The sequence below is a fragment of the Felis catus genome, chromosome A2 (assembly GCF_018350175.1).
Source record: "Felis catus isolate Fca126 chromosome A2, F.catus_Fca126_mat1.0, whole genome shotgun sequence".
Classification (NCBI taxonomy): domain Eukaryota; kingdom Metazoa; phylum Chordata; class Mammalia; order Carnivora; family Felidae; genus Felis; species Felis catus.
The window spans coordinates 6,568,211-6,590,588 of record NC_058369.1 but is presented as its reverse complement, the minus strand read 5'-3'; the positions used below and the strand labels follow the sequence as shown (position 1 = coordinate 6,590,588).

Sequence of the window (22,378 nt, the reverse complement as noted above, 5' to 3'; positions counted from 1 at the left end):
GAAAATCACCGCGACCCCGGACCAATATGCTGTCTTTGCTCGGGAATTTCATGATGTTTGCATCACTCATGCTGTGCAGAACATGACGCTGCTATTCCAGTGACTTCTGAACAGTTATCTAGCCCAGGACAATATGTCCAACCAAGGCAGTAAACTCCACTCCCGATCATTGTCAGCGAGCAACGCACTGATATCGTGTGACGTGGTTTTCATAAAATCTCCATTTCAGGAAAATCATCAGGGTCCTTTACTAATATCCGACAAGGGGCCCGCTGAAAACTATAAGGATTTTATCAATCGCCTCCAACAGGCTATTCAAAGACAGCTTGATAATATGGAAGCAACCGAAACAATACTTCTCTCCCTGGCTGTTGAGAATGCTAGTGACGATTGCAAAAGAGCTCTTAAGTTCAACCCAAAGCAGCCCCACAGCCACTATCAGTGAATATGTGAAAGCCTGTCAAAACGTGAGAACTGAATCCCACAAACAAAGCTACTTGCCCTGGCTCTTAGACAATCTGATCCTACCTGTTTTGGGCTTGGAAAAGTGGGACACTTCAAAAAGGACTGTCCCTTTGTAAAAGCTCCCCAAGCCTCCCGCTTGCTGAGATTGTGCCCTCGATGCAAAAAAGGAAATCAATGGGCAATGCCTGTAGATCCGAATTTGATAAAGACGGCTGTCCCCTCAGTTCAGGAAACTCCCAACTGGGTGCCCCCCTCCACACCCAGGACAACAAAGAGAGGGGATGGCTCCTTTCTGCTCACAAGAAAAGTCACCCTCCCCCACCAAGGCATGGGCTACCCAGGATCCGTGGGACCCCTACCTGCCACCACCAGAGGAAGCACAGGGTTCGATTTAGAATCCCAGGGGACCATCAGGCTTAATCAGCTTGAGCATGTATACCTCATCCCTACTGGCATATTTGGCCCACTTCCTAAAGGCTACGTTGGTGTCCTTCTTGGAGGATATAGCACTAGTAAAGCCAGACTCCTAGTTCTTCCGGGGGTGATTGATAGCGGCTTTAACGGGGAAATTAAAATTATGGCACAGGCCTCTAGGTTAATCACCATTAACAAAGGGTAGCAACTGGCTCAGCTTCTTATCCTTCTCGGGTCCCCAGAACGGTGGACAAACCTCAAAAAGAAGGCAGGTTTGGGAGTACCAACTCACCTTTAGAGCAATACAACCTCACCAACATTTCTCAAGACAAACCTCTCTTGCAAATAAAAGTCAGAGATAAACTTGTCTCAGGGTCGATTGACACAGGGGCTGATGTAACCGTTATATCCTCCTCCCAATGACCTTCTCACTGGGCCACCGCCCCTACAGCCACCCTGGTAGGAGGTGGGGGCACCCAGCCTTCCCAACAAAGCCTCAGCTTATGCAGATGTTTAGGGCCTGATGACCAAATAGCCTACATACAGCCCTACATGACGAATATCCCTATCAATTTGTGGGGAAGAGACTTACTGAGTCAATGGAATATTCAGCTTAAAACAAGTTTTTCCTAGCCACTGCTCAAACTGAGCCCCTCCCATTGAAATGGAAAACTAACAAACCTGTATGGGTTGAGCAGTGGCCAATTAAAGGGGACCGATTGGTTCATCTCCAACAATTAGTGGATGAACAATTAAAAAGCGGGCATACTTGGAATACTCCTTGGTGCCCTTGGAATACTATGTTTTGTGTTCCTAAAAAAAAAAAAAAAAAAAAAAAAACCCAAAAAACAATAAATGCAAAAACAAAAACAAAAAAAACTGGCAAGTGGCGATTTCTTCATAATCTCAGAGCTATTAATGCAGTATTTGAGCCTTTTGGCCCCTTGCAGCCAGGAACTCCCTCTCCCTCAATGTTGCCTCAAAATTGGCCGATTCTTATCATTGATTTGAAAGATTGCTTTTTCACAATCCCCTTAGCTGAACAAGATAGAGAAAAATTTGCCTTTACTGTTCCTGTTCTCAATCACTGCGGGCCAACACCCTGTTACCATTGGAAGGTCCTCCCCCAAGGGAGGCTTAATAGCCCAACTATGTGCCAATTTTATGTTAATGAAGCATTAGAGCCAATTAGGGCGCAGTTTCCTGCTTTGTTTATCACTGTATGGATGATATCCTTTTTTGTGCCCAGCATCAGCGACCTCTAGATGAACTCTTTGTCATCCACCCCCCCCCCCCACCTACTAAACCAACAGGTTTATTTTTTTTTAATTTTTTTTTCAACATTTATTTATTTTTGGGACAGAGAGAGACAGAGCATGAACGGGGGAGGGGCAGAGAGAGAGGGAGACACAGAATCGGAGACAGGCTCCAGGCTCTGAGCCATCAGCCCAGAGCCCGACGCGGGGCTCGAACTCACGGACCGCGAGATCGTGACCTGGCTGAAGTCGGACGCTTAACCGACTGCGCCACCCAGGCGCCCCTAAACCAACAGGTTTAAAAATAGCCCCCCCCAAAAATACAAAGGTCGACCCCTTTTTCTTACCTGGGGCTACAAATGTTTAATACTCAAATCCCCCCTCCCCCCATCCTTTAGACCATTCCTAATAATGTTCATACTCTTAAGGATGTACAAAAACTGTTGGGCACCATTAACTGGGTTCTTCCTCTCCTAGGCATTACTAATGCCCACCTAACCAACCTCCTAGCGCTGCTTTTTGGTGATCTTGTTAATTTAACATCACCATGCCAGCTCACCCCGGCAGCAAAGAAGGAGCTGGACGATATTCAGTCCACTCTCACCTCTCGTAGCTACGATAGGCAAGATCCCAACCTTCCACTGCAGCTACGTATTCTTAACACTAAGGATTTTTCTACCACATTAATTGGACAAGCCACTGCTAAAAAAAAGTTTTAAAAATAGAATGGTTCTTTATCCTCATTAGTCTTAAACACACTCTCACCCCCTTCATATTCAACATAGCACAATTAATCCCAAAGGGATGTCTAAGATGCTGGGAATTGTTAGGTCAGGATCCTGCAAACATCCACTTGCCAACTGGCAGCACTTTCTTCGACAAGGCCATCTCTCATTCGCTAGAGCTGCAGCTGGCTCTCGCAGACTACATGGGCAATACTATTTATGGGTTCCCCTCTCACTCTTGGTTTAAGACTCACCAGGAGATTCACATCATTCCTGAGGGAATCATGCTAAAACTGTTAGGGAACCAGGCTGGAACGCTGGCAGAAAAACCAAGCAGCACTCGGAGATCTTGATGGATTGGAGATTTATTTTATACCGGCGGGCTCAGAGGAGACTGTTTCTCCAAAGGTCCTGAGCCTGGAATGCCAGTGGGGAGGGTGATTTATAACCGACAGCCTCCATATCTGTGGGGGTTTTCGGGCGCACAGCAAACAAAAGAAGAAGAAACCAGAGGAAGGGTCTCTAAGCTAGAGACCAGAGTTGGTTTTAGTCCAATCAGCCATCTTTGGTGTACTTTATCCACTTCTCCAACAAAACAACCTATTAAGAATGCCCTCACGGTTTTACAGATGCCTCCGGAAAAACTCACAAGGCTTCTTGCCTTTGGAGAGTTGAGGAAAACTGGGAACATATTTCTTATACCAGAAATATGGCTCCATCCAGCATGTAGAATTACAAGCCATATTATTAGCGGTAGAAACTTTCCCCTACCCTTTAAACATTGCTTCTGATTCTCAATATGCAGTGCGTTTAATGGAAAATTTCCCTTTTCATATTCTTTGCCTCCCTCCAGACCCTGCCTTTGCTATACTTCTCCAAAGTATTCAGTTAGCTCTAATCTGTCGCACCTCCCTCTCTTTTTCATTCACATTGGCTCCCATAGTCCCTTCCTGGGCCCATTGTTGAAGGTAATGCCTTAGTTGACAACATTGTTTCCCAAGAATGTTATCCCCTCTTTGAAGCCAGAGCCTCCCATAATCTTTATCATCAAAACTGGCTCTAAGCAAACAATTTAACCTTACTGTAAATGAGGCCAAACAAATCATTCACTCCTGATCAGACTGTCAATTACTATCCACTGTTTCCTTCTCAGCTGGAAGGAACCCCAGGGCCTCAAGCCTAATGAGATTTGGCAAACTGATGTTACAGTTTACCCTACATTTGGTAAACATAAATATATCCATGCGTCTATAGATACTTACTCAAGTGTTATATTTGCCTCAGCTCATACAAAAGAAAACACCAAAGTGGTATTCAACATCTACGTGCTATTGCAGCCTGGGGTTTCCCCCACACAATTAAGATGAATAATGGCCCAGCCTAGGTCTCCTCTTCATTTCGTGACTTCTGTGCCTTATGGAATATCCAACATATTACAGGTATTCCTTACAACCCACAAGGCCAAGCTATTATAGAACGGGCCCTTAGGACATTAAAAAACATGTTAAAAACAAAAACAAAAAAGGGGGGGGGAACATAACCATGGCTGTCTACATTACAACCTCAACTTCTCCTCGACCATACTATGATTACTCTTAATTTCTTAAATCTTGACTCTCAAGGACTGACTGCAGCTGAATGGAATTCTTCAAAACCAGATAAGCCCTCTCACCCTCTGGTGCTGTACAAAACCCCCAAAGGGGGGCCCACATGGTGTGGGCCCACTAGACTTCTCACCTGGGGTAGAGGATATACTTGTGTTCTTTCAGATTCCGGACCTCTGTGGATCCCCTCTCGGTTGGTGAAGCCGTACCAGAGCATGGTGGAGGCCCCCAAGACATCTTCCAATGAACCAAGACTTCCAGAGAATGACTCTGAGTGAGCAGCCATGCCCCTCTTCTTCAAGATGGAAGAAGCCTCTTCGTGGACTCCCCACCCTGAAGCCACTCTACAAACGCAAGTCCTTCCTCCTGATATAACATGGGGAAGCCTTAAGCACCTGTCTAACCAGGCTGGCACCCTCTTACAGCACAGTGGTATTGCATACACCCCTGACTCGCACCTGATGGCCATGATCTCCATCACTAACAGAAATTTGATGCGGGTAACCCTGGTTATATTCCTTGCCCTCATTTGTCCAGGTAAAGCTGAATATTCATATTGGGCTCATCTCCTTAACCCACCTATATTTGACAGCCTAACACTCCTGGACCGGGATATTCCTATTAGCAATAATGACACTGAGTTCATGGGAGGAGCCAATCTTAACCCGCCCTTCCAAATGGAACAAAACCATTGGCTTTCTATGCCAAGGCCTCAATGGTGGCTTCCTCCAGCACCTCCTATGTGTTACTAAACTCAACAACTTACCTGCTTGCCTGAAACTAAAACTCAACTGGCTTTTCCATGTACAGCCCAAAACCTCTACAACAGCAGACAACCTTACCTTTTTCAAAGCTGCAAGCTTTGATATACCTCAAAAACCAAACATATCTCACACTTCTAACGTTGTGGCTTGCTCTAATCTCAAATATTCAGACCATCCCTGGAACATTACCCCTGGACAACCTGTTATGGAGAAACTGAGCATAACCTTCACTGGGAGCAATTGGACTATTATTGACAGGGGTCCTAGAGGACATCTTGAAACAAAATATTCTAATAAGACCATACCCTTTGGCCAGGCTAGTAGGGAGGATATTCTTTGGGAAAATGGAGGCTTGTCTGGTCCTATAATTTCTGCACATAAAGGGAAATTAAAAGAACCTTGGCTTGCTAATCTTTGGAAGCTAGGTCTTCCCTTCTTCACTCCTACTATTGGCCACAATGAGATTTATGTAAAACAACGTGCTAACCTAACTTGGACTTCCCTGTACAATGACCAGTTCACATGGACCACTATTTGCGTTCCTTCTCCCTATGTTCTCTTTGCTACCTCCACCTCACAGATCCGACAACTAGGAAATAATTGTAATGTCTCTACCTCCCAAGGTTGGTTTATGTCCTGTGTAAGTAATGATAACATCACCCAATTAAACATCTCCTCCTTATTAGTACTTAGCACATCTCAGCCTGGTTCCTGTTAATAGCTCTGAACCCTATATGCATCTGTCAGGACTAGGCACGCTTTCCAAGCTTATTCGACACTGGCACTCTGCTGCAAGGCAGAAAAGATTTGTTGGCCTGTTAATCATGGGCATCCTAGAAGGAGCAGGCATTATCACCTCTGCCATTGTAGCTGGAATCAGCCTGCATCATATTATCCAGAGAGCCCATGTCCTTAATAAATTTATGGTGAACACCACCAAAGAACTCATGAGCCAGACTTCCACTGATAAACAAGTCTTGTCCTGCCTCAAAGCTCTTGATGCTGCAGTAGAATTTATTGGAAAGAGAGAGGAGGCCTTGTTCCTCCACTCTAAACTGCTCTGTGACCCTAACTACCAGCATATCTGCATGACTGGCATTCCTTATAATCACTCCCAAGCTTGGGATGCTGTCCAGACACACCTTTGCACTGTCTTTTCTTCCAACCTGACAACATAAAAAATTTAGATATGACATTGCACCAACAGCTACAGTATGCAGAGGATCGGCTTAAAAAAGAATGGGCTGATTCCTGGGAAATGTGGCACAACCTAAATCCTTTCTCACTTATGGCTAGCACCCATCTCAAATTCTGGATAACTCTGGGGAGCAGAATCTTTCTACTATGTCTCCTTTTATGTCTTTGCAGAATCACTCTTCAGGCCACCCAAAAGCAAAAGAAGGACCAGGAGCTCATCATGATGGTCCTCAAACACAAGACTAAAAGAACCAAGAAAAACAAAAAGGGGGAACTGTGGTGGATAAGCTTAGGAATCCCCCGTGCTTACACCAATGGGTTAACAAGGCATAAAGAAATGCCAATTCATAAAATACTCACACCCGAGTTTGGGTAAACCAGATTGGTACCCTAAGAATAGGGGGTGCAAAGGCACCCCGAGAATAGGGAGGCACAAAGGTGCCAGGAATAGGGAGGTGCAAAGGCACCCCAAAATAGAGAGGGGGTGAAGAGCCCCCAGAATAGAGAGGGAGGGGCAAAGGCCTAAAATAGGAGCCAATGCAAAGGTGCCCAATACATAGGTATATGAAATGAACAAGATTAGATATTCAGGGTGGAAGCACCCCCAATTTAGTACTATAGCAGAAAGCTGCTTTCACAGGAAGGACCAAGTTAGGTAAACAGGTAAATTGGCCTATAGACCTGCTGCGCTGCAGGTGAAGCAGCCCAGAGCAGAGATGGTTAACAAAAGAAAAGGTGCCTTGTCAACCCTGAGGTCATTTCCCCTGTCTCATCCCCTAGGTAGCTAAGGTAAACAGAGGGGCTGCCTCGTGTCCGCTGTAAACAACCTTCCTCCTGACTGCCAGGCACCCGGATTTTGTTTTGTATTAACCCAAGCCCCTAACCATAAATATCCTCAAGACCCCCTTTCCCTCACATCCACAAGTTAACATTCATAGATTCATCGTCTGTGCACTTCCATTGCCATGTTCCTAAGCCTTCTGATCCTAATAAAAACGGGGCAAGGACCCTTATTCGGGGCTCTTGTCTTTTCCCGGACATTTGCCATCTCTCATCTGTCATCCTGCATCCCGCTGTCTTGCTAGACAAGAGAGAACTTTAGACCCAGAGTCAACGACACTTTTGTGAATTATTTGACTGATATTTATAGATATAATTGAATTTACTGTTTTTGTACTTAAACCTCTGTACTGCTTTTATAATTGATTAATCTACTACTTTTATTATGTTTGCATTTAGCAGTGATTTTTTTTTCCTTTCCTAATTTTCTAACTCCTGATTGTGGCCTGTCTTTCCAAAGAATTCCCTTTATAATTTCTTTTTTTTCTTAAGCTTATTTATTTATATATTTGAGGGAGAGAGAGAAAGAGAGCATGCACATGTGTGCAGGGGAGGGGCGGAGAGAGAGAATCCCAAGAAGCTCCATGCTGTCAGCATGGGCCCTAGCATGGGGCTTGATCTCATGAACCATGAGATCATGACCTGAGCCAAAATCAAGAGTCAGACATTTAACCAACTAAGCCACCCAGGTACCCCTCCTTTAACATTTCTTGTAAGGCTGCTTTAGTGGTCATGAACTCCTTTACCTTTTGTTTGTCTAGGAAATTCTTTATCTCTCCTTCTATTCTGAAAGATAACCTTGCTCGGTATTCTTTGTTTTATTTTCCTTCTAGCACTTTGAATATATCATGCCACTCCCTTCTAACCTGCAAAGTTTCTGCTGAAAAATCAGCTGATAGCCTTATGGGCTTTTCCTTTGTATGTAACTGTTTCTTTTCTCTTGATGCTTTTAAAATTCTCTTTTTATTCTTTTTGCCACTTTAGTTACTATGTGTCTTGGTGTGGACCTCCTTGGGTTGACTTTGTTGGGTGCTCTCTGTGCCTCCTTGGATGTGGATGTCCGATTCCTTCCCCAGATTAGGGAAGTTTTCCACTATTATTACTTCAAATGCATTTTCTGCCCATTTTCTCTCTCCTCTCCTTCTAGGATCCTATAATGTGAATGCTGTTACATCTGGTGATGTTGCTGAGTTTCCTTCACCTATTCTCATTTTTTATTATTCATTTTTATTTTTGCTGTTCAGCTTGGTTACTTCCCATTACACTGATCCAGGTCACTGATCCATTTTTCTGTCTCCTCTAATCTACTATTAATTCCTTCCAATTATTGAACTCTTAATCTGTGGCTGCTTCCTTTTTTCTGTCTCCTCTAATCTACTATTAATTCCTTCCAATTATTGAACTCTTAATCTGTGGCTGCTTCCTTTTTTCTTTTTTATTTCTTTTTGAAGACTTCACTGAGATCCTCCACTCTTTTCTCAAGTCCGGGAAGTACCTTTATGACCATTATTCTGAATTCTTATCAGGCATATTGCTTATCTCTGTTTTATTTAGTTCTTTTGTGCTTTTTCTTTCATTTGAGACATATTCCTCTGTCTCATTTTGTCTATCTCTTTATGTTTATTTCTATGCATTAGATAAGTCAGCTATGTATCCTGATCATGAGAGTAGTGGCCTTTTGAAGAAGAGATCCTGGGGTCACCATATCCAGGGGTCACCCTCCTGGGGAGGGTATGGGCAAAATTAAAGGAATACACAAAACACAAGGATGTGGCCCCAGTGGCACGGCCTGATGCCAGATTCCCTGCAGAGTAGTGCCAAACTGGGTTCTCTCGTTCACACCACCCAAGATCTGCTTGTATTTACCTTTGAAGACAAAGTTGAGAGCCTGGGTGGGGAAGTATCTAATGACATTGGCCAGAAGGACAGGGATCCCTGCTCGTTGGAGATATGAACCATGCAGTTTGGCGGTTTATAATGCCCTTGTATTGCTTATCTGAGGATTTGCTTGCCGGCATGCTGCACCTGCAGGGGCAGCCTGACCTGCTCAGTAGGCACCGCCACAGTCTTGGAGATGGCCTCAGCCACTCAACCTGCCAGGAAGTTGTTGGCAAAGGACACAGAGACATCTGTCATGTTGAAAGGAAAGAGGACGTGGGTGACTGCAGGAGTGCAGTAGGAATCAGCTGGGACTCTAGGCTCATTCTTTTTATGGCTGAGTCATATTCTGGTGTGTGTGTGTGTGTTTGTGTGTGTGTGTGTGTGTAATATATATACAATGGAATTTTCCATTCTTCTTTATCCATTCATTTACTGATGGACACTTGGATTCCCTCCCTAATTTGGCTATTATAAATAGGGGTGCATATATCTTTTCAAATTAGTGTCTTTGTATTCTTTGGGCAAATACCCAGTAGTGAAATTATTGGGTCATATGGAAATTCTATTTTTACGTATTTTATTTTTTAATGGGGGTTTTCCCCAGTTTTGTTGAGAAATAATTGATATACATCACTGTAGAAGTTTAAAGTATACAGTGTGAAAGTTTGATTTACATATATTGTGAAATGATTATCACATTCAGTTCAGCTAACATCCATCATATCATATAGATACAATAAATTTTTTTCCTTGTGAATAGAACTCTTAGGATTTACTCTCTTAACAAATATCTTGGGGCGCCTGGATGGCTCAGTCAGTTAAGCGTCTGTCTGACTTCGGCTCAGATCATGATCTCATGATCTTTTGTGAGTTCAAGCCCCATGTCGGGCTCTGTGCTGACAGCTCAGAGCCTGGAGCCTGCTTAGGATTCTGTGTTTCCCTCTCTCTGCCCTTCCCCCATTTGTGCTCTGTCTCTCTCTTTCAAAAATAAACATCATGGGGCGCCTGGGTGGCGCGGTCGGTTAAGCGTCCGACTTCAGCCAGGTCACGATCTCGCGGTCCGGGAGTTCGAGCCCCGTGTCGGGCTCTGGGCTGATGGCTCAGAGCCTGGAACCTGCTTCCGATTCTGTGTCTCCCTCTCTCTCTGCCCCTCCCCCGTTAGTGCTCTGCCTCTCTCTGTCCCAAAAATAAATAAACGTTGAAAAGAAATTTAAAAAATAAAAAAAAATAAAAAAAAATAAATAAACATCATGAGGCACCTGGGTGGCTCGGTTGGTTAAGCGTCCAACTTTGGCTCAGGTCATGATCTCACAGTGAGTTCAAGCCCTGTGTCAGGCTCTGTGCGGACAGCTTGGAGCCTGCTTCAGATTCTGTGTCTCCCTCTCTCCCTGCCCCTCTTATGGTTCATACTCGGTCTCTATCAAAAGTAAGCATTAAATTTTTTTTTAAATAAACATCTTTAAAAAATTTTTTTAAAAACCAAATATATATAATATAGTAGTGTAAGCTAGAATCCTTGTGTTGTACTTTGCACCTCTAGTACTGACTTATAACTGGAAGTTTGTACCTTCTGACTCCCTTCCTCCAATTCTCCCTCCCTGCACATCCTCTGGCAACCACATGTCTGATTTCTTTTTCTGTGAGTTGTTTTGTTTCTTTTAAAGATTCCACATGTGAGATTATACAGGATTCTTTTTTAAATTTTTTAAATTTTTTTATCATGACACGTGCACTCTCTAATCCCCATCACCTATTTTCCCCACCCACCCCCCCACATCCTCTTTTTGGTAACTATCAGTTTGTTATCTATACTTAGGAATCTGTTTCTTGGTTTGTCTTTTTTTCTTTTGCTCATTTGTTTTGTGTCTTAAATTACACATATAAGTGAGATCATATGGCATTTGTCTTTCTCTTAGTTCACTTAGCATTATGCATTCTAGCTCTATCCGTGGTGTTGCAAATGGAAATACTGCATTCTTTCTTATGGCTGAATAATATTCCACTGTAAATATATACCACATTTTAATCCATTTATCTATCGAACACTTGGGCTGCTTCCATAGTTTGGCTATTGTAAATAATGCTGCAATAAATGAAGGGTACACATATCCCTTTAAATTAGTGCTTTTGTATGTTTGGGTAAATATCCAGCAGTGTGATTACTAGATAATAGGGTAGCTCTATTTTTAAGTTTTTGAAGAACTTCCATACTGTTTTCCACAGTGGCTGCACCAGTCTGCATTCCTATCAACAATGCACAAAGTTTCCTTTTTCTCCACATCCTCACCAATACTTGTTTTTTTTTAAGCTTATTTATTTATTTATTTTGAGAGAGCATGAGCAGGGGAGTGGGGCAGAGACAGAGGGAGAGAGAGAATCCCAAGCAGGCTCCACACTGTCAACATGGAGCCCAACGCAGCGCTCGAGCTCACAAACCATGAGATAATGACATGAGCCGAAATCAAGAGTTGGATGCTCAACCAACGAGCTACCCAGGTCTTCCTCTTTTGTTTTTATTTTAGTCCTTTCCATCTGGTGTGAGGTGATGTGTCATTGTGGTTTTGATTTGTAGTTCTCTGATGAGTGATGTTGAGCATCTTTTTGTGTGTCTGTTGGACAGCTGTTTGTCTTCTGCCCATTTTTTATTGAATTATCTGGTTTTGGGGTATTGAGTTGTGTTCGTAATATATTTTGGATACTAACCCTTTATCGGATATGTCATTTGCAAATATCTCCTCCCATTCAGTAGTGCCTTTTAGTTTTGTTGATTGTTTCCTTTGCTGTGCAGAAAAGTTTTATTTTGATGTAGTCCCAGTAGTTTATTTTTATTTCCCTTGACTCAGGGGAGACCTATCTAAAAAAAAAAAAAAATATATATATATATATATATATCACTATGGCTGATGTCAAAGAAATTATTGCCTGTGCATTCTTCAAGGATTTTTATAGTTCCAGGTTTCACATTTAGGTCTTTAATCCATTTTGAGTTTATTTTTGTGTATGGTGAAAGTGGTCCAGTTTCATTCTTTTGCATGTAGGTGTCCAGTTTTCCCAACACCATCTGCTGAAGAGACTCTTTCTCATTTTATATTCATTCCTCCTTTGTCAAATATTAATTGATGATATAATAATGAGTTTATTTCTGGGTTTTCTATTGTATTCCATTAATCCAGTATCTTACTGCTTTGATTACTACTGCTTTGTACTATAACTTGAAATCTGGAATTGTGAATTAGTGATGAATCACTAAAGTCTATTCCTGAAATCATTATTACATTATATGTTCACTAACTTAGATTTAAATTAGAAAAAAGAACCCACTTCTGTTTCCACCAAAAGTATTTCACAGAGGGCTTGGGCCATGGCATACATGGCATCATAGATAAAATAACTGGAGTCAGACATGGTAATTATGTCAATATCTGGCATAAGCTCTAACAAAGAATTTGGTGGGCAGTCTCCAACTTTTCCACATAGTGATCTAGCAAGTGAACAGTAAAAAATTTCAAGCGAGAGGCACCTTGCTGGCTCAGTTGGTTAAGCATCTGATTCTTGATTTTGGCTCAGGTCACAATCCCAGGGTTGTGGTATCAAGCCCCGTGTCCATGCTGAGCATGGAGCCTGCTTAAGATCCTCCCTCCCTCTCCCCCGCTCATGCTCTCTCTCTTAAATTTTTTTTTCAAGTCAAAATTTACTGAAGTAAAAGTCTTCTAAGTACTGGGAAGGATTAAATGTCTTGAGAAAGTACGTAAAAGGAGGGATGTCCCTCTTCTGGTGTGAAATGTGAGAGTTCCACGGAAAGAATATAATATGTGTCTCACACAAGACATATCCCACTCTGCTACCATCACCCACACCTTCTCCAAGGTTAAATAGGATTCTGCCATCATGCCAAGTGTCATGGAGCTTGCTACATTGCCATAAATTACATTCATCTCTACTTTATGAGATCATTTGCATAAAATACCCCATTTCATATAGTGGTTAAAGATAGAGGGGAAAAAAGTGAGAAGGAAACATGAAATGAGATAGCTAGAAGGGAGGTCCTCACACAAATGAGAGAAAGTAAGATTGAAATTCTAACCCCAAAGATCAGCATCCTGGCTGTCCCTTCCCTCCAGTGCAAGGGCATCTACTGAAATGACAAGTGTGAAGTAATCTCTCCCCAAAACTATTATGGATAGAGGTACCCCATCGTGAAGAGAAAAGAGACAGATAGGAGCTGTGCACCTCATCGAAAAGCTCTGGGGAAACTCTTGGCCTGAGGCTGTGCACCTGACTCCCTCCATCCAGGTGAAAAACAATTAGGAAAAACACGTTGTTCCTCACACCTCTATGATATAATCATGTTATGTGACCAGTATAACTTCCAAGGTGGTGGTGGGAGACAAATCCATCCTGAGACAGAGAGCTCCATAATCCTGTGCCCATAATTCCTATGCCTAAAAGGAGTTCAGGGTAGTTGTCAGACTACTGCTCTGAAGGATTTGGTAAAGTTTGAACAAGCTTGTGTCTGAATCAACAAAGAACCTTGCAGCATCATTTCATCTGATGCTTTAGCAACAAGATAAAAGATAAGCAACACTCACTGATAACGACCTGTACCACCCACAGAGGGCACTTTATTTCAAACAAATATTCAGTAACTCAATTTTATTTATCTCTTGTCAACAACCTGAATTTACATCCTAAAAATTTGGGAAAAGAAAGGCAAACTAAATCCAAAGCTATCATATGGAAGGAAATAATGTAGATTAGAATGAAGATAAATAAAATAGTCAAGAGAAAGCAAAACAGAAAGTCAACAAAAGTTGATTCTTGGAAAAATCAACCAAATTGACAAGATGTTAGTTATTCTAAGAAAAAAAAGGATTGAAGACTCAAATTACTAAAATAAAAAATGAATGTGGGGATGTTACCACTGATTTTGCAGAAGCAAAAAAAAAAAAAAAGTATGAGTAATATAAGCAATTGTATGCCCAGATTGTCCATTTCGTCTAGGTCGTCCAAACTCCTAGACACACAGCCTACCAAAACTGAATCACAATGAACCAGAAAAATCCAGATAGACCTTTAACTAGCAAGAGGATTGAATTGGTAATCAAAAACTTTTCAACAAAAGAAAACCTTGGACCACACGACTTCACTGTTGAATTCTCCCAACCATTTACAGAAATGGTTAATATCAACCCTTGTCAAATGCCTCCAAAAAATTAAAGAGGAGGGAACACTTTCTTCCTCATTCTTCGAAGGCCAGTACCACCCTGATCACAGAGTCAAACAAAGACAATACAAGAAAAGAAAGCTGCAGACCAATATCTCTCATGAATATTAGTGTAAATATCCTCAACAAAACACTAGCAAACCAAATTCAGCAGCATATTAAAAAGATCACACACCACAGCCAAGGGGGATTTATTGCTGGAATCCAAGGATGACCCAATTTATGAAAATCAATCGATGTAATATACAACATTGACAAAATGATGGGGAAAAAACCCACAGGATCATTTCTATTGATACAGAAAGTACATTTTTAAAAAACTCAAAACTCAACAGCCTTTCATGATAAAAACACTCAACATAATAAAGGCCATATATGAAAAGCCCAAGGCTATCATCAGACTCAATGGTAAAAGTCTGAAAGTGTTTTCCTTAACATCAGGAACAAGACAAGGATACCTGCTTTTTGCCACTTCTAGTTAACATGATATTGTAAATCCTAACCAAGCAATTATGTGGCAAGAAAAAGAAATACAAAAGCATATAAACTGTAAAGGAAGAAGTAAAATTATTCCTGTTCACAAATGACATGATCCCACATGTAGAAACCCCTGAAGATCACACACACACACACACACACACACACACACACACTGTGCACTAGTAAATTAATTCAGCAAAGTTGCAAGATACAAAAATTATTTGCAACGTACAAAAATTATTTGTTTCTATGCACACAATAAATTTTTTTTTAATTTTAAAAATTCTATCCACAGTAGCATCAAAAAGAATAAAGTTCTTAGGAATAAACTTAGCCAAAGAAGCAAGAGTCTTGAACACTGAAAGCTATAAAACATTGCTGGAAAAAAAAAAAAAATGAAGTAGACATAAATAAATGGGAAAACGTTCCATGTCATGGACTGGAAGACTCTGTATTGTTAAAACCACCCTAGTACCCAAAGTGATCTACGAATTCAATGCAATCCGTATCAAAACTCCAATGGTGTTTTTTACAGAAACAGAAAAATCCATCCTAAAATTCGTATCAAATCTCAAGGGATTCTGCATAGCCACAGCAATCTTGAAAAAGAAGACCGAGGGGCGCCTGGGTGGCGCAGTCGGTTAAGCGTCCGACTTCAGCCAGGTCACGATCTCGCGGTCCGGGAGTTCGAGCCCCGCGTCGGGCTCTGGGCTGATGGCTCGGAGCCTGGAGCCTGTTTCCGATTCTGTGTCTCCCTCTCTCTGCCCCTCCCCCGTTCATGCTCTGTCTCTCTCTGTCCCAAAAATAAATAAAAAACGTTGAAAAAAAAAATTTTTAAAAAAAAAGAAAGAAAAAGAAGACCAAAACTGGAGACATCACACTTCCTAATCTCAAAACTTACAACAAAGCTACAGTTATTAAAACAGTGGGGTCCTGGCACATAGATAGACCAGTGGAATCGAATCTAGGGCCCAGAAATAAACCCTGAAATACATGGTCAAGTAATTTCCAACAAGGGTACCAAGACCATTCAATGAGGAAAAGGACAGTTTTCCAACAAATTATACTGGGGAGAGTGGCAAACAGGAGGGGAGGTGAAGTGGGAGTGTTTCCCTGCATTGAGAGGCCGAAGCGGAGTCCGTGAGAAGGCGCCACTCCCTGGGTCCCTGGGGTGAACGGCCCACGTTAAGGCTGCCTGTGAATTTACAGGCAAAGAAAGAATTTTTCTTCAGTACTGGCTGAGGTGACTGATCCTGATTCCCAAAGGGAAAATGGTTTGCTGCTCTGCAGTGCAGATAAGGAAGCCTAAGTCTAAAGGAAATTTCTTAAGGCTTTCTTAGTAGCACCATGCCCTGTGATTTAAGTCTCTGGAAAACTACAAGAAACCAGTCCGGGTGGGACTAATGGCCCAGACCCTTCAGGAATGAGGACTAGGCTCCCTCATCAGGCAGCAAACCACAACCAGCTGAGAACAAAGCAAATATAAAATAGGTAACAAAAGAAGGCATCAATCCCACCAAGGTAATCAGTTGCTAAAATGTGCATTTGTTATATTTCTCCCTTATCCTGGTATGAATAAGTTTGAGTGTGTATTGTGTACATGTATTTAATTTACATGAATGTACGATACAGATAATACCCCCTCCCTGCAACCATGGGTCTCTTTCGGGTGCCGGCCAGTGCACTATTAGCCAATGGATTTCCAAGGGTGCAACAGACTGTCCCTCCCAGCCATATGGTAGACACAAGACTTATAAACTATTCTTACATGCTGGGTGTGCTCTCAGAAGCCTCACGGTCCTGGAGGAAAAACCCTTCTGACACCTGTGCCCTCCTCCCAGCCCTAGATTAGCCCTGGGACCTGGCCCTTCTCTTTCTCTTTGGAGGGAAAATACAGACTTACCAACTGTCCTTAAGCAAATCACTTTCCTGGATGGCTGTGCCGTGTCAGGAAGGGTCCAGGATGCCAGGAGCCCGGGTTCATCTTTCCTGCTGGCTGTACCCAAAGGCCTCCTGGCAGAGTCCAGCTTGCTGTGTCTCTGGGTAAAGCTTGCAGCCATCACAGAAGCGGCAGATAACCCAGTGGTCTGTCAATTCATCTGGGCCTTGCTCTTGCGGGGTGTTTCCAAGTGGTGATATTTAAATTGCCAGGTGGTAACCCTTTAGCTCCTGGTTATGGGCTCAGGTGAGGCTGGGCACAGAGCAGTATAGTTTCCAGCCCAGATTGGAAGCATCTCAGGATTCTAATTGGTAAGGCTGTGTCCACACTTGTCCACAGATCATCGGTTTGGTGACATTCCCCTGCTGGGCCCCCACCCTACCCCCTCACGTCTCACCTTTCAAAGCTCCCAACAGGAAGGCTTCACCCGCCCATGCCATAACCATAGCACAAGCCCATGGAAGGCAACACAGCCATCCCAGAGGCTACACGCTACAGAGGCTGGGGCCCAGCTGCCCCTTTAGGACAAATTGGTAACAACACGACTGAGTGTATAAACTGGGGACACCTGGGTGGCTCAGTCGGTTAAGCGGCAGACTTTGGCTCAGGGGATGATCTCGCGGTTCATGGGTTCGAGCTCTCTCTCTACTGTCCGAGCAGAGCCCACTTCAGATCCTCTGTCTCCCCCTCTCTCTGCTCCTCCCCTGCTCACTTCTTCTTTCTCTCTCCCTCTCAAAATAAATAAATAAATTTAAAATAAATAAACTGTGATTGCTGAAACCGGTGACCTCAGAACCACACGGGGCCAGAAGTCACCCTTGGCAGCAAAGGGGAGTATGGGGGTCATTCACTGACAAGGATTAGGATACCCTTATCCTTGCAAACTGGAGTTCACCCATGATCCATCAGGCCCCAGCCAGAGAGGCGGGACCATGATGTACCTGACAGGTAGGGCCTTCTAGGGAATTTCTGCCCTAAAAGGAATTAAGAAAGTGTAGGAATGCCAGCAGCCCTAATTCACAGGGGGCCATGATGTTTAAGGACCGAGGCCCAGCTTTGGCCTTAAAAGCTGCATCACAAATCATTCCCTCTGGTAGGAAACAAACGGGAAAAGGAATTCAGAGGTCATGGACAGGGATCCCAGGAGACTCAAATCTAGGTAAAGGGTCAACCAAGAAGCCCCTTGAGGGGGCCCAAGGCTGGAAAGTCCTGAGGGCCCTTGGCTCATTTGCAAATGATCTTCCTCTGGCCGCATCCTTTCCACCAGCACATTCCGACTTTTCTATATCGTTTCCCCCACTGATTGCTGATGTGCTTCTAGAGGCTGAACTAGAAAAGTAGACGTTCCTGACGTCTGGTCAAAAGCAACGTCAACAAGAGAAGCAGAAAAAGTTCCTCTGCCTCCAGAGCTATTGCAAGGCAGTCCCTGTCCTGGTGCAGGGCATGGCCCTGGCAAGTGCTACTTTTGAAAACAACCGCGTTTCAGGGCGCCTGGGCGGTCGGGTCAGTTAAGCGTCAGACTTCGGCTCGGGTCATGACCTCTGGGTTCATGAGTTCGAGCCCCGGGGCCCCACTTTGGGCTCCCGGCTGTCAGCACAGAGCCTGCTTCGGATCTTCTGTTCCCCCTCTCTGTCCCTCCCCCACTCGCTCATGCTCACTCACACTCTCTCTCTCTCTCTCAAAAATAAACAAACATTTTTTTAAAAAAGACACCCCCGTCTCAGTGGTCGCTGCTCTCCCCGCGGAATTGCCTCCGACCTCGAAATCCTGGGAGTTCTGAGGGGCTGTCTCTGCTCCTGAACCAGGTGAAGGGCACTGAAAGGAACCTGCCCCCTGGCTCCCGCTCGGCCTCCCCTCTCATCCTCGCTAAGGGGCTCCAGGGCCTGGAACCAGGCCCCCAATCGCTTCTCAGGCCCCCAGGCGGTAGTGATTTGCAGTCTCCCGGAACAGCTGGGCCTCCCCAACTATTCCAGGGACAGAGGTCAGGATGCAGACCCAAGGTAGGGGGCCAGAGAGGACCCTTCCCAGGAGGGTCTCTGCTTTCCCCCCGCCACCGTCCCTGCAGTGAGGCCACAGCTGCTGACCTCACTCCTCTCCTCTGAACGCAGCAGCCAAATCCCACCGGAAACAGAACCCGGGCGCGTCACTCCCCCGCATCCCCACCGCCTCTCCTGTTGCGCTACCGCCAGGGCCCACCAGGGGGCAGGCACGCGCAGAGACAGGCCGGGCTCCAGAGAAGCGGAGCAAGACAGGGGCGGGGACATTGCAGCCCAGCCCTCTCCGCCGGGGAGACCGAGGCCTCAGGCTGGAAGGCATCGCTCCCCAGGGGTGTGCTTCCCGACTCGGAGGGGCCTGGCTCCACTCCCCCTGCGGCAGGGCCTGAGGGAGAGGCTGTCTGGCCCAGCCACGGCATCCTGCAGCTCCGAGTCCGGCAGCCCTGAGCCCCGGCTTCCCGGCTTCCGTGCACTCTCCCCTTACCCCCAACATGGGCAGGATGCCCCAACTCCCAGGACGGGCCATGAGGAGTTGTGCCAGCCCTCAGAACTCAGGAGGGGATGACACCCTGTGCCATCGCGGGGGAGGGGGGGTGACGAGCCCTGTTCTCAGGTGCCCCCCCCCCCCGTGGGCCCTTTCCCGAAACCCTCAGCCACCTTCCCCGCCCCCCCCCCCCAGGCTCCCAGTGGAGAAGCTAGGAGTCTTAGCAGCCTCCCCGCAAAGCCCCTCCCCTGCCCTCCAGGAACACTTCTCCCTCCAGGCGGCTTTTGGCCAATCCCAGGGTACACGGGTCCTGGCCCTCCCCACCCCAATTCCATCCTGCACCCAGCTCTCCAGGCCCTCCCCCCACCCCCACCCCGCCCCGGTCACTCCCAGTGCAGGCATTCTAGGCTCTTCGCTCCAGGAGAGGCTGAAGAAGGAAGGCCCCTGGACTGGTGGAGGCCTCCAGCTGGGAGCGACGACCCCCCCACCCCCACCCCGCCCCAGACCGGGCCCATCCCCGCAGACACTCTCGCCTCCTGCTGCTCTTCCCCTGGGCTCCCTAGGGTCTGGGGTGGCCAACAGGAGGTCACCTGCAGGTTGGAGGATGGGACCAGTCAGTCCAGTCTCCCCCCAACATGTCTCCCCCCAGAACCCAGACTGGGGGCTCCGGACATTTGCCGGGAGTGGAGCAGCAGAGGTACCAGGTTAACTCTAGCAGGCTGATTCTGGAACTCTCCCAGCTCCAGCACTCACTAGTGTGTGAGCTTGCACCCGTGGCCTGGCCTCCCTGAGACTCTCCTCATCTGGAAAGTGTAACGAACCCCTGCCTCGCTGGGTCTCCCGAGGATTCAGTGTCATCTGACTGTCATCGCTGCTCCCACACATTCCTTACCACCCCTGAACTTCATCACCCCCTGTGAGGCCTGCCCCACGGAATCATCTCACTTTGTGGCCCCCATGAGGAGGTAGACATCCAAAGGGGCAGTTAGGTGCTGAGGGGCCCCAGAGGAGAGGTCACCCCCTCTCACAGCTACAGGCCCTGTCCCGTTGCCTTCGCCTACCCCCGTCCCCACCACTGACGAGGGTTCCCATCCTCTGGTCTCTTGGTGGGTGTTCAGGCCCCCAGCCTGGCCTAGCCATGGAGGGAGAGGGACTAGGTGTCGACTACTTGGTTGAGTGACTCCTGCTTGCCCCAGCACCCCCACGGGTCTCTAACCCCAGCCAAGGCCCAGGGTCATGCCAAAGGCCTCCCCGCCCTAGGATCTCCTCAGCACATTCCCCTACACAGAACCTTCCTTCATCTATGCAGGAACGGGACCCCCCAGGCACTGACACAGACTGACAGAGTAGGGGGTGTCCAGAGCAGGGTGGTGACCCTTCACTTCCTCTATTACGTGGCAAGTTCTGACTTCCCATCAGGAAGGGCCCGTTAAGAATCCATCTGTTCCACAGATACTTCTCGTGTGCATTTGGGGCAATATATCTTGGTGGGGCGGGGGGCACGATTCAGCCTATAACAAGAGCTTTACCCCAAGTCAAAAGAGTGTTTGAGTGTTGGAAGCTGAGGTGGGATAGGGGGCAGGGAGGTAGAGCGTACTGGTTGGTGGGCAGCACTCTCTCACGAAGCCTCCAGCCCTGGAAAGGGAGAACTAAGAGGAAAAAAAAAAGAAACAGAAAACAGAAAACTCTCTTACCTCCTTTGAAGGAAACAAGGTCAGCGGGAAGAGAGGAAATATGGACGGTCTGGGATGTGGGGGTGCAGGGGGAAGGACAGGAAGGTGATGTGTAGAGCCTCGGTCCATCCATCTTCAAACCACCTAGGTACCTTCCATCATAATAATCAAGCAGAAAATAAATAAAAGGCACTTACTGCTGGAAATGACATCCTTGCTAGGCCCATTGTTCCCACTATATGGGAGAAATGTGTAAAGGGGAGAAAAACCCACCAAAGGCCACAGCTCCATCCTTGTATCCACTGGCTACCATCCTCAAAACGCAGCTGGGATCAGCCAAACTGCACGCAAAGAGAGGAAACTGCAGGAGTAAGAAAATGAAAATCAAAGGGGGCATCTCAGAAGCGGCTGCAAAGCCCTGTCTCATGAGGTGTGGGCCAGGCGGAGAGGTGCGTGTATGATCCGTAACATTAGATGTATGAAAACAGGGGCACCTGGGTGGCTCAGTCAGTTAAGTCTCCGATTCTTGGTTCCAGCTCGGGTCACAATCTCGCATTTTGGGAGTTCAAGCCCGGCACCCGGCTCTGCGTTGACAGTGTGGATCCTGCTTGGGGTTCTCTCTCTCTCTCTCTCTCTCTCTCTCTCTCTCTCTCTCTCTCTCTCCTTTCTCTCTGCCTTTCGCCTGCTCAAGTGCTCTCGCTGTCTCTCTCTCTCTCAAAATAAATAAACTTAAAAAATATGCAAGCCAAATATATATTAATGGAAATACATTACATAAATTAAATACACAGAATACTAGGACCCAAACTGAACACAGTGATTGGAGAAATGGCAAGCTGGAAAATAGTAAGACATGTACCATGAACACAGAAGAGTGAAGAAAGAGAAGAAAATAAGATACGGAGTGGTTGGCACCACTCAAGGAAGTTCCAGAAGGAAACAAGAGAATGAGTGAAAGAATATCCAAATTCAAAAAAAAAAAAAAAAAAATTACAGGAGTGACATTTCCAAAACTGGAGCCGTCATTTGTTTGTTTCAGTTTTAAGACGCCCAGGGAGTGCTAAGTAGAATAAAAATCAATCCACCCACAGGTATATGGTGGTAAATTTGCAGAGTGGTTTTTTCTTCCCCGTAGCAACCACAGAGATAAGACAGATTACCTACAAAATGTCAAAGAGTAAGAAAGTTAAAAAAGAAGAAAAAGTTGCATTGAATCCAGGATGTAGGAAGTTGCCAGAAACACTTGACTGCCTTATTCAGCCTTGGAGAAATGCATTCCCCAACCGTTTACAAATATTAAAAATAGTGGACAATGACAGGCATGTGAAGTGTTACCCTTTCATGCCAGAAGTTACACAGGCTGGTGACCTGTCACCCATCTGGCATTCATTCTGTCCCCTCTGCTTGACCCTGAAAAAGAGGGACATTGAGACTTACT

At 45.4% G+C, this 22,378-nt stretch overlaps 1 protein-coding gene and 1 long non-coding RNA gene across 10 annotated transcripts in view; one reads left to right on the top strand and one right to left on the bottom strand.

The window, feature by feature from the left end:
* LOC102900943 (zinc finger protein 558) overlaps positions 1-22,378 on the top strand; it is a 100,388-nt gene that overhangs the window by 57,606 nt on the left and 20,404 nt on the right. The window lies entirely within an intron of this gene.
* LOC111557983 overlaps positions 1-22,378 on the bottom strand; it is a 59,831-nt gene that overhangs the window by 29,358 nt on the left and 8,095 nt on the right. For all 3 annotated transcript variants that reach the window (XR_006594737.1, XR_006594738.1, XR_002738383.2), the window contains exons 2-3: positions 21,214-21,301; positions 20,962-21,092 (exon numbers count right to left, since the gene is read on the bottom strand). This is a non-coding gene — a long non-coding RNA (uncharacterized LOC111557983). The remainder of the gene's footprint in view (positions 1-20,961; positions 21,093-21,213; positions 21,302-22,378) is intronic.